The following is an 11322-nucleotide window of genomic DNA, read 5'->3' on the forward strand; positions in this document are numbered from 1 at the left end:
TCTGATTACTGCAATTTTGGTCCATCATTTTTCAAGGCTTTTTATCGCTATCTCTACCTCGATATAATTTCTTCATACATGTTCGTTAAGGCAAACTGCACTCGTTTTTCTGTTAAGGGCAATCTACGCTTCCCTAAGGTACACACTAAACTAACGATAGCAGGTAACAGTATATCGTCAGTGAATGCCTGCCCCTACTTCTCGAAATTTCTTAATCGTGATGAAATGATATACCATGACAGTCATTTCATTGGTATATGAGTGAGTGAGTGAGTGAGTGAAGTAACTTTATTTCGGTCCAGAGAAGACGCAGGGGAGACCCCGCGCCACCCGGCTAGTCCCACGTAGGAACCGCCAAGCCGAGCTTGACGGCCCCATCGCGAGCACTCTGGACGGCCAGGGTTTCGTCGTTGAGTTCGGGGCTGCCCAAGAGCGCAGCCCACCTACCCTCGCTGAAGGAGGAGCCGATGGCTTTACACTCCCACAACACATGGTCCAATGTTGCTCTTAGTCCACAGGCAGGGCAGTCCGCACTCGGATATCTTTCAGGGTATATGGCATGAAGAACCGCGAGGTTAGGGTACGCACGGGCTTGTAAATGTCGAAGGGTAACCGCCCGCGCCCTGCATAAGGCGGGGTGCGGGAGGGGGAATTGTTTCGATTTCCTTTTGTATTTTTTGTACTCCTTTCTTTTGTTTTTTCTGACCTGTCTTTATTACATTATTACGTATGACATCAGTGCACTTATTAATGCGAGGGTATTACTTGGCTCATTGTGCGACCCTGCCGTCATCGGAAAACCGTGCAACAAAAGCCATGGCAGAAAAAAAGGGCACGCAAATTGCATGACATTCATCTAACTAAAAGAGTGGCCACGGTGAGGACTCGATGCTCTACCCCAACGCCACAGCTACCGCTCCGTAGCCAATCCCCCTAACCACTGCGGCAGCGTGGCAACAGGCGACAGTGATGAATATCTTCGAGGATGTGCACGAGGTCGGGCTCTGCCTGGAGCCTGATTCACTAAATGGCGCATGATAGTAGTGGCGCCACTGTCGGCTTTCGGAGTCTTCATTGTCCAAAGTTGGATCGCTCGCGTCTACATCATCGAGCTACACAGGAAAGCGTAACCGTAGGCGCCAATTCCCTGCTGACGAGGCACGACACCATCGCAAGGCATCGATACTACACAAGGCCATGCTACTATCGATCAACTTAGACCTCCCACAGACGCCCGTCACCGAAGCCCATGGCCGACTACAACGATGGCGAATACGATGCAACGCGCTTCAGGCACCCGTCGGAAGACGCCGACTACGACACCTTCCCCCCACCCAGAATATGACGTGGGGCTCGCCCACAAACTCGATGAAGAAACGCGATGTCAACACAATGGTGCCACACAGAAAAGTACTGTCATCGCTTGGCAATGCGATGTGGTAATACTAGGAAGCGGTGTCATCGAAAAAGAACACTCAACGCAATGTGCTTGAAACGATACTTTCTTGTAAAGTATCGAACGCACGGCAGAATTGAAACTCAACTGAGAGATGGTAATATTGCCGGCTTGTCGGCTTGCGTTGTCACAACCTCATAAGCAGCAACATCGCAAACTGAAACATAACGCAGCTGTACCAAACTCAGTAACATCTCGCCGTAACACTAAACTCTGCGGCATAACTCGGCGACACACTCAGCAACAAGTAACGCCCTCGCATTTAGATATTCTAAAAAGTTCTCAGGTACCCCAGTATTTCTACTCGGTCGGCGGCTGCGTATGGCGCGCCGGGCACGGCCGCGCAGGCGCTGTCTTGAAAGCGATCTGCCATGGGTACAGGGTGCGTCGAGTGCTGATGGTTTCGTGTGCGCTGTGTTCTCGCCGCTTAGTTCGTGTTCAAGCGAGAGAATCAGCGCGAAGGTCAATTCCCTCGCTGCCGCTGCCGCACGTTCTGAGTGCGTGGTCATCGAGTGCGATGTTTTCATGTTTGCCAGTGCGCGCGTGGCACCATGCTTCGTAATTCAGTTAGTAAGCGAATGTTTACAAGCTTATACGGCTGATAAAACTACTATCCTTACTTCGTACAATTATCTACTCATTTTCGATTGCAATCGATGCCACGCCTATTGGGCGAATCTGCGACGTGGTTTTAATGAATTGCTTTATAAAATTAGTCGGCAGTGCGTTACGCTTTCAACTCAGCTGTTTGATTAGCTGTATCCTGCTGCCTTCTTATTAGGAACATCTTCTTCCGCTTAGACTGCCGCGTGTGCAAAGAGTGGGCGTGCCGAGACGGCGTGGCATCATGCAAGTTGTCTTCTTGGGCGTTTGGTATTGAAGGTTGCGTCATCTAGAGTTTCGTTGACCCGTTGGAGCGAAAGGAAGACCAACGATTCCCTACATGCTGCCAGCACTTTTCATGATAGCGTCGTCCAAGTGCGGGTGACGCTATCAGCCGCGGGGGCGGAGTGAACGCTAAAGCGTGGCTAGCTTCGCTTAATTCGTACAGGCTATGTGACGATATCGTCGACATGCCGTGAAACCGTATTATTCGTCGCCGACTCCCAAATTCCTCAAAATGAATTCTTTTTTTTGTCAAATTTCCTTTTTTTCGGTTGCCCGATAACTCGCCAAATTCTGCGGCCCCTTTTCGTGTAAGAAAAATCAATCGACGACTGCACTTATTTTCATAAAAGGTCGAATTTAAATACAACGAAATGTCGATATAACGAAGCAAGTTGCTGATTTCACCTACTTCGTTATATATAGAATTAACTGTATTTCCTTCGCATTTAAACAATTTTAGCGCCAGGAAAGGTTACGTAAACCTTCCTTGGTGCACCTATAATACAGTGTATTTCTTCGTTGCACTTGGCAGTATGACGCGCTGTCAAAATCCATGGCGTCACGAAAAAGTGGCGTGTTACTTCGAAACGAGGTCGCCACTTGTCGTTCGTCTCTTAGTTTTTTGGCACCTACCATGTTTCCGCTCACGCTGAACGCGTACTTCACGGGACTCAAAAAAAAAAAACTTATTTATTCATAAAGCTTAATCTTTTTCTCGGTTGTCCCTTTTAACTGCGCCATTGGATAACTAGATCTAATTTATAGCGTCATTTGTATAGACCTGTTGAGTAACTACGGGAAAATGTCCAGTAACTGCTATTTAGCATTCGACGGTAGTACATGGAAGGTCGTCGCTCAAGATAATAGAGCAGGTATACTGAAGCACCAGCCTGCCGCTGCCGTTAAAATGAATTTCCATGCCATGCAACACATGAAGTTGTTTTCTTCTTTTTTTTATTGGCGGCGCCGCGCACAACAAGCACAAGTTATGGCTTTCTTGGAGTTTTTGGGCGAATGGCGCTCTCTAACTGCATACGCAGGATAACTGACGCGGTCCGGCGCAGATCCCTGATTTGCGGCCGTTGTCCTGGCAGATCTTGACGCAGCTGCTGGAAACTGGGCAGCCGCCACCTCGACCTGCAAAATACAGTTGACGTCGTCATGTCACTTCATTCGCGGCCAAAGTTTAGAAAACCACGCGGTGCCACCGGTGGCCAGATGGATCTGCGAGAGACTCTGTTGTCCGAGCAGTAGCAGACAGGTTTGGACTGAGGAGTATTCTTGTTCTGGCAAGTTGCCACATGCCGCAAGTTTAAACACCGCGAAGGGACGGGCACAAACGCTACAAGTAAACACAGGAATAGCACTGGTGAAGTGAGCAAGTGTTCCTTCACCGCGTCATGTCGCGTTTTTCGAACTTGCAGCATGAGGTTTGGACTACGTGCACTTCACTGCCCAAGCGTCAGTACCACGGCTTCGCAGGCTACGGTCCACACCAGAGACTTTCATGCAAACCTTACTACAGGTAACTCAGACTTTTCGATCGCTCAGCTACCATGAGAATTCTGCTTAGTGCATGGATGTCTAACCTTCATCTCGTGGCTTCTAATGTATCTGTGGCGTCACCTACTACGTCATTGTATTTCTAAGTTTTCCACCACTCACGGTTTTCAAAACACAACAAGGCAATTGGTCTCGGCGCGCATGTGCAATAATGGCAAATTCTTTTGTCTGTAGAGTAGTCTCTTGTTGAATGTGGTTAGTTGCGAATTCACGAAGCCGTTTAAAGCCAGGAGGACGAAGTTTGGGGAAATTCATGTGCTGCACATCATTCTTATGCCGGCTGAACCACCATTCTTGCAGCTCCCATAGAAAAGCAAACATAATTTTACGGCTTTACGTCTCGAAACCATTATCTGAATTTGAGGCGTGCCGCAGCGGAGGCTCTGGTACACGATCCTTTTTGCATCCTCACTCAATTGGATGGCGACCGCCGCGGCATAAACCGAACCCGCGACCTCGTGCTCAGCAACGTAACGCAACACCAGAGCCACGCGGCTATCACGGTGGGCACCTCCCCAGGACACTAGCGCCAGAATTTACCGTAGTGATTTTTGTAGTAACCTCTATGCTCCAAGAGAGCAACGCTCGCTCTATACCACAAGTGCGCGAATTCACCCCCGAGTCAGCTCACTCGTGGTCCCTTGAACTGGGAGGAATTCGTGAGTCTGTGTGAGTCCCAGTGAATTCAAGTATGTGAATCGAAATTCAGTGAGTTCAAGTAGCCTCTGAATCGCGTAAGGCCCCATTTCATTTTAAGTAGGCAAGAGTACGGTAAGCATGGCCACGAGCCTCTGTATTCTCAAGTACTGTCCACTGGTTTCAGTTAAGCCTCAGTGAAGACATGTGAAAAAAGGTCTTGTGTCAAATAAACTTCTATATATGCACGATGCCAGGTCATTAGTGGATTCAGCTGACACTTCCATGCGCAAAAAGGTTCCCTACACCAATAAAGAAACTGTATCAAATAAATGCATCGTTATTGAAGAAGTTTGCAGCGTGCCATCTTGCCGCACGCCTGCCAGAATCTTTCCAGAATTACCTTGCCCGAAGCAAGTACACCTTCGGGTCCTTTCACGATCAACTCCTTACAAGAGTATCGTAGCAGGGAAAAGAATGAAACCGCTTGGTCAACGAAACTTTTGGTAAACCTCTACGCAACGATCGCAAATTGTAAACACGTACGAGCCCAAATTTGTAAACATTACTGAAACTCGAGTAGAGATCGCTTCTGTGCCGTCATCGTGAAGGGACCAGAAAAGAGCCACTGTGTATAAATGAATATGTGGCAGCTGAATCTCCCATGCTAGCAACAACTCGACTGCCACAGCAATAATACTTCAGTGCTTTCTCATTGGCCCAACTTAGGCCCCCGTAGCATGGCAGTACGAGCACGGGGACTTGTATCCACCTGCCCGGCGTTCCGCAAAACAGCAGTACACACATACACTTCTCTATGGTAAAAATAATCTGCAAATTAAATCACTAACTAATACTTGTAAATGCAAGAGAGCACTGTAAATTATTTATTTAGAAGCCTAATTGTTGACTAGTATTTCTTGTTGACTGGTCATTATAAATTATTTTGCCTCTTCGTGTAATCCCGCTGAATAACTACAATTGTTCTATCTGGTACAGGCGATCATTCAATATTCTGTTTAGTCCAGAAGAAAAAAAAAACACGATCTATAAATGCGAGCATGCTAACACTCTCCAATAATATTACCCGCCACGGTAGCCTAATGGCTGTGGCATTGCACTACTGATCTCAAGGTCGCAGGACCGGTTCCGGCCGCGCCAGCCGCATTTCTTTGGGGAAGAAATCCGACGACTCTCGGGTACTTAGATTTAGGCGCATGCTAAAAAAATTCATCGACGATTACGATACTCTCTAATGGGAAACTTGAGCGCCGCTTTATACGTCTTTTTCTTTCGCGAAATATTGAGCGAAAGAATCTAGAGAGAAACACGTAGCAGAGTGGGCAATCGTCGACAATCTGATCTGTTACCCGAGCGCGTCGGCTTTTATACGTGGCTCGTCGAATGTTCCAGTGCAATCGCTGGTGCCACTTGGCTTCGAGGAAGTGCTACACTATTCGCGTCGTGCATAATATCAGGTTACAAAACAAACTCAAACCATGACAATCGAAACAAGCACGAAAGAGACCAAACCAAGCAGACCACACAAGTGCGAGGGAGAGCTGACGCGAGCAGACGATAGCACGAAACTAGCGGTCCTCCTGAGACCAGATAAGAGTAAGCATCGAGCGGTCGGGCGGGTCCGCATAAAACTACATGAAACCAGTTTCCCGCGCCTACGTCACTGAAGCGGCCGCTCTCATTTGTGTCCGCCGTCCGCGGCTCGCGTCTTTCATCTTTGACTGTTGTGCTCGTTCTCACGGTTACGCCGCCGCCGCCGCCGTCGTTTGCCGCAGGAACGGGTTGTTAACAGCGGCTGAAGGTCTAAAAACCACAGGTGGTCAAAATATTCCGGAGTCACCACTATGCGGCGCGTGTCATATTCATATCATGGTTTGGCTACAAAAACAACATAATTCATAATGTAATAATATTCATGTACTTACGAACTCGGAGATGCGGCAGCTGTGTTTCCTCCGCTGTTGTGGAGCAGAAGGCCAGAAAAGCTGCACGCAGGCAAAACACAATGCGCATGCGCATGACATAAACCAGCCCTATAACGAATTCATCAGTACGAAAACTTTGCTTTGTCGTTTTGTCGTAAGCTATATTTCGTGAAATGGTGGAAGGCCTGGCATTTACTCATAGTAACGCGGGTCGCGCGTTCAAACGGTATGGAAGTTTGTAACAAAATATAGAAACAACGCCGCATTTTACAGTGGGGAATTACTGTGGCGAAATCGTGACGAGGTACATCAATAGCTGCCTCGTCTATTGGTCATCATCACGTGATAATACAGGTTCTAACATGAAGCTGCTACTACCTAGCAAAGACACGAATAAGGAGAAACTACAATATTGTACACACACAATTGGGCATGAAGCTGAAACAACTCGTAAACTCTAAAAGAGATAATAATTACGAGAAAAATATCACATTACTAAAAAAACTGGGCATAGGTTGATATCACTTTTATTCAGCAAGGAAGCAGTACTTCGCTGTCACCATCTTTTTGTTGCTCTATATCTGCGTTATCCTATCGCCGTCTTCATGGCCTGATAAATTTATCATATATTTATCATATATTTCATATTTTAATACAACATCTGCATATCTTTATTGTATGCGGGTGTTCCTCGTTCTTTAGTGTTGTCCTTCTTTTGTTTTATCCATTTTTCTTTCGCTTATCTCCATTCCGAGGCCACGGGACAGTTCAGATGGACTCCTCGACATATTCTAATATTCGTTAGGAAACTTATTCTCCTCTACAGGCTCCAATATTTCTCTTTCGTTGAATAGTATCGAATTTGATCACCCTGATGCCTAGCACATGAGGGTGTATTGATGCACTTGCCCGTTCTTATACTCAGTAAGATCAAGTAATACCTGATGCCTGCGGTAAAAGAAAATTCCCCATACGCCTACGACCATGAGCAGCATTGGCTATCACCGCTAGGTCTAATCTTCTACACAATCACCCGAGCACATGGACGGTAGTGCGGCTGCCGCGGCAGACGAACTGGTAAAATACCGTACGCGTAAAGACGCGGCTTTGGCTCCAAAGTTCGGCAAATATTCGCAGCTTTCAATCCTCTCTTTTTATTTTATTTTTATATTTTTATGCGAAGCATATTACTAGAGCTCAACCCAGCTCCTCAGGCGCGGCGGTGTCGCCTTCAATACCACGTGACACCGTGACGTCACGACAGAGGAGAAACGGGGCTCCAAGTCGAGCCGTCGCTCGCGGCGTCGCGGCGGTATATAAGCAGCTGCGCGTGTTTCTAGGTGGCTTTGGCTCAACTCTTGCAAGATGGGCTGGGTGGGAATCAAACCAGGGTCTGCGGATTGTGAGACGGAGACGCTACCACTGAGCCACGAGTACGATGCTTCAAAGCGGTACAAAAGCGCGTCTAGTGAATGCGGTGTTGCCTTAGAAACGAGCTGTTTCTAAGGCTCAGGCGTGCGTCGCTTGCTCAGGCGCACATTTCGTTGCCGCGCCGAACGCTGCGTTGCTCGACGCTCACCGCGTCCAATGCGGGGCGCGTAGTCGCTGCGCCGTAGCCCATTGTCTTACACCCCTTGGCGGGTCGACGGGAACGCTGTCGCGTTCCACTCTTGAAGGCGAAGCAGAGTAACGCATGAGTTGTTTCTTCGTCTAGCCGAACCAAATATAGCCAAGCAACAGCAGTTCACCAGGCTAAACAGTGGTTCAACAACTAAAATAAAGGCTAGTATGCTTCGCATCCTGGGCTTAACCTTAGCTAAGCCAAAGCCATTTTTTTAATAAACGTAGCGCCTGATTTCCCTGATGCTGTATCTGGATTTGTCGTCCGTTTTGGTTCGTACAGTTGTAAATTAAAAAAAGAAATCCGAGGACACAAACACTTCTTCCGAGTTGTGAATGCGAACGCATTAATGTCCAACGCTACTGAGTGGTCCTTCGAGTTATCAACTCCTCGCGGGAAAGCGAGCGCGTTGAGACGCTTGTCGAGTTCTGGCCTGAACGAGGCGCAGTTAGAACGCGGGCGACAGCTAGCGCTGAAGGGGAAAGTGACAATAGCGCTAGTTTCCGAGAGCGAGGTGACGTCACTGCGATACCCTCTCCCTTCACGCAATAGGGCGGGTGCAGGTTGAACCTTTCACCCGCTTGCTCCGTCGAAGCCCGAGCCAGCAAGCGCCTCTCAGGAATTGCCTGGCACGTGGCGTCTCAAGCAATGGGAAGTTAGGTGCCGTTTCTCTGCCAACGACGCCGCCGGCTTTTTTCGCTAAATTGGTCATTTGACGCCTTCGCTGCCTGTCGTGCCGTCTTCAGCCGGTTGTCTTCTAGCTGGGCAGTGTTCATGTGGAGCAGTGAACACTGTGACGTGGTGTGGTGTGCTGTGGTGTAGAGTAGTGCGATGCGGTGTAGTGGGTGTGCATTTGCGAGCATGCACTACACCCATTTTAAGATCGCGGATAGTATCATGTCCAAGGAGCCTACTTCGTCGGTTTCCATTTTATGCTTATATCTACTCTCAATTACAAGAGAGCGAACAAGCTTTATTGAGATGATAGCCTTCGGGTGCCAAAAAGAACGCTAGCAATAATACAGAGCAACCACGTGAAAATGTTCTTGAAACCTGGTAGTGATCCTAATAAACTGCAAATCTACGTACTCAATACGCTTATGATATTGTATTGGGTTGTCAAAAAAATACTTTTGCATTCAACGCTATTATAAGGTTTTTTTATGTGGTGTTCACCAGTCGAAATATAAACAAAGAAAATTACTTTTCGATATCGAGACGCTGCTACTGAAAGGGTCGACAAGCGCACACAGACGCAGAAGAGAAATGAGCGAATTCAGGTAAAAATCACGCAATCCTCTCTTAGTCCATCACATGTGAGCAGGCAACACTGAGCTAAATTGACAGAAATAATAATGTTCGTCTCACTCACCGACCAGGAGTCCAAGAAGGAAGGCTACGGAGAAGAACCGCATGTTGGTATTGCGCTGACCTTGCTGATCTGCCAGCGAAATAAGATTCCATTCGCAATGAGTCACATGCCGACACGCCACCCATCATTCACCCCACTCATGCCGGTGTAACTCCAAATTTAACCTCGTAATGGCGGTTCGATGCGCGAGGAGGGCTGGACCGACAGGCTATAAGCGCGTTTGTTTAACGCACGTCAGAGCTAATATCGATCTTACATTGCTTACGCTACTGACCCACTCACGCGAACAAAATTGGTATTCTCTCTACTCAAGTTAACCTCGAACATCAGAAAGCCGGATAAAGCAAATTGTTCTCTACACAAAACACCTAATAATTGTTTATCGACGCTCATGTAACATAACTCCGTTCATATATCGAAATGGACACATCATATATGGAATTCTCGAGGAACACGCTGCAGAGAAAGTGGACTGATCAGTTAGTCTTCACAACCTCGCGCATCGATAACGCCATTGTTAGTGATACTGAATTCAGGGAACAGGCAAAAATTCGGACTGTTTGATGCATCGTTAGCAACAGAAACCATCGTTAAGATGACATATCAGCGGCTAACTGCAGGTCGAAGGCCACATCAAAATATTTCTAGTCAACCGTGCCTTAGGCAAACTGACCCAATACTACGCCAGCTGGTTACCTAACCTGATTGCTCTGAGAAATTCTCTGCCGTCCTCTTATGCGTTTTACTTCCATTCACACCAAGTGTTACTCCAGCAAAACATTTGTTTTTTCTACGCAATACATTATAAGCTGTCTCATTCTCCTCTTTGCCTTTAATCCCTACTGCAACATTATCCTACCCGTATTACACTTGTATTCTTGATACTCGTACTACGTCCTAATGCTGTCCCTGTTATTTTCCTTTCCATCGGATTCGTGCAATTCTTTGTTTCGACATTCTAAGCCACAGATGTTTGGCCTCACTGATTAGTACTACAACAGTACGTTGTATTCACAAGCATATCGGTACGCCGCCCATCACGAACCAGTTCTATCTCGTTCGCACAAAACAAACCGGCATTGCCTATTCTTGAGGCAGGAGTAGGGGTTACATCCATGTCTCATACACGGCAGACAACGCTACACGAATGCTGGAGGGACTTCTCTCACTGAACCTATTCGCGGCAAATAAATAGCGAGTCGCATAGCAAAGAAAGGTATAACTATGGGTCGTGTACATTGATGTAAGTTTGTCGGACACTATTTATGTCGCCATAAGTGCAAACATGCGTCTCTTGCCCCCGAGCCAGTCTATGAACAAGGTTACAGCGACAAAGCGTGATTGGCGAGACTTGAGGGATGTTTGAAGCAGGTTCAGCGAGACTCTGCGATGTCGGCCGGAGTGTAACCGAGACCTGGTCAGCACCGTGATTTGCGTCCCGCCATGCGATCTTAACAACTAGAGAAAGGAAATTCATCGTCATTTACCGTGTAACCAAGGAGTCGAAACCAGCTTCGTTCCAGAAGACCGGGGTTACCTGGGGCGATGCTCAGCTCGATTGAAGTGCGCCGGCTTGTTTCGCGTACGCTGTTAAATATTAGAGCGGCTGGCCGCTGAAGCGAAATTTGCCTGCGTGTTCTGGCCTTGACACGTGTCATGTTTCGATTAGTCGACGCCGGATGTTGCAGGTTATTGTCTTTTGCGTTTAATATCATTGCAAGTACAGGTATAGCTGTGCGTGGCGGGTAAGACGGCTGTGACATGAGAGATACGAACCGGCATAAATGGGAGATAGACATGCAAATGAGAAACGCGAGAGTTGTCAGGGATGCTAAAATAA

The 11322-nt window shown here is 47.5% G+C and overlaps 1 long non-coding RNA gene across 1 annotated transcript; it reads right to left on the minus strand.

Annotated features, from left to right (window-relative positions):
• Window positions 1-3146: 3146 nt before the first annotated feature.
• Window positions 3147-11089, minus strand: LOC129380705 (uncharacterized). The gene is made up of 4 exons (XR_008608896.2): window positions 10970-11089; window positions 9483-9551; window positions 6490-6549; window positions 3147-3481 (listed from the first exon to the last, which is right to left on the minus strand). It is a non-coding gene; the product is annotated as an uncharacterized lncRNA (long non-coding RNA).
• Window positions 11090-11322: the final 233 nt, after the last annotated feature.

The sequence above is a fragment of the Dermacentor andersoni genome, chromosome 10, assembly GCF_023375885.2.
Source record: "Dermacentor andersoni chromosome 10, qqDerAnde1_hic_scaffold, whole genome shotgun sequence".
Lineage (NCBI taxonomy): Eukaryota > Metazoa > Arthropoda > Arachnida > Ixodida > Ixodidae > Dermacentor > Dermacentor andersoni.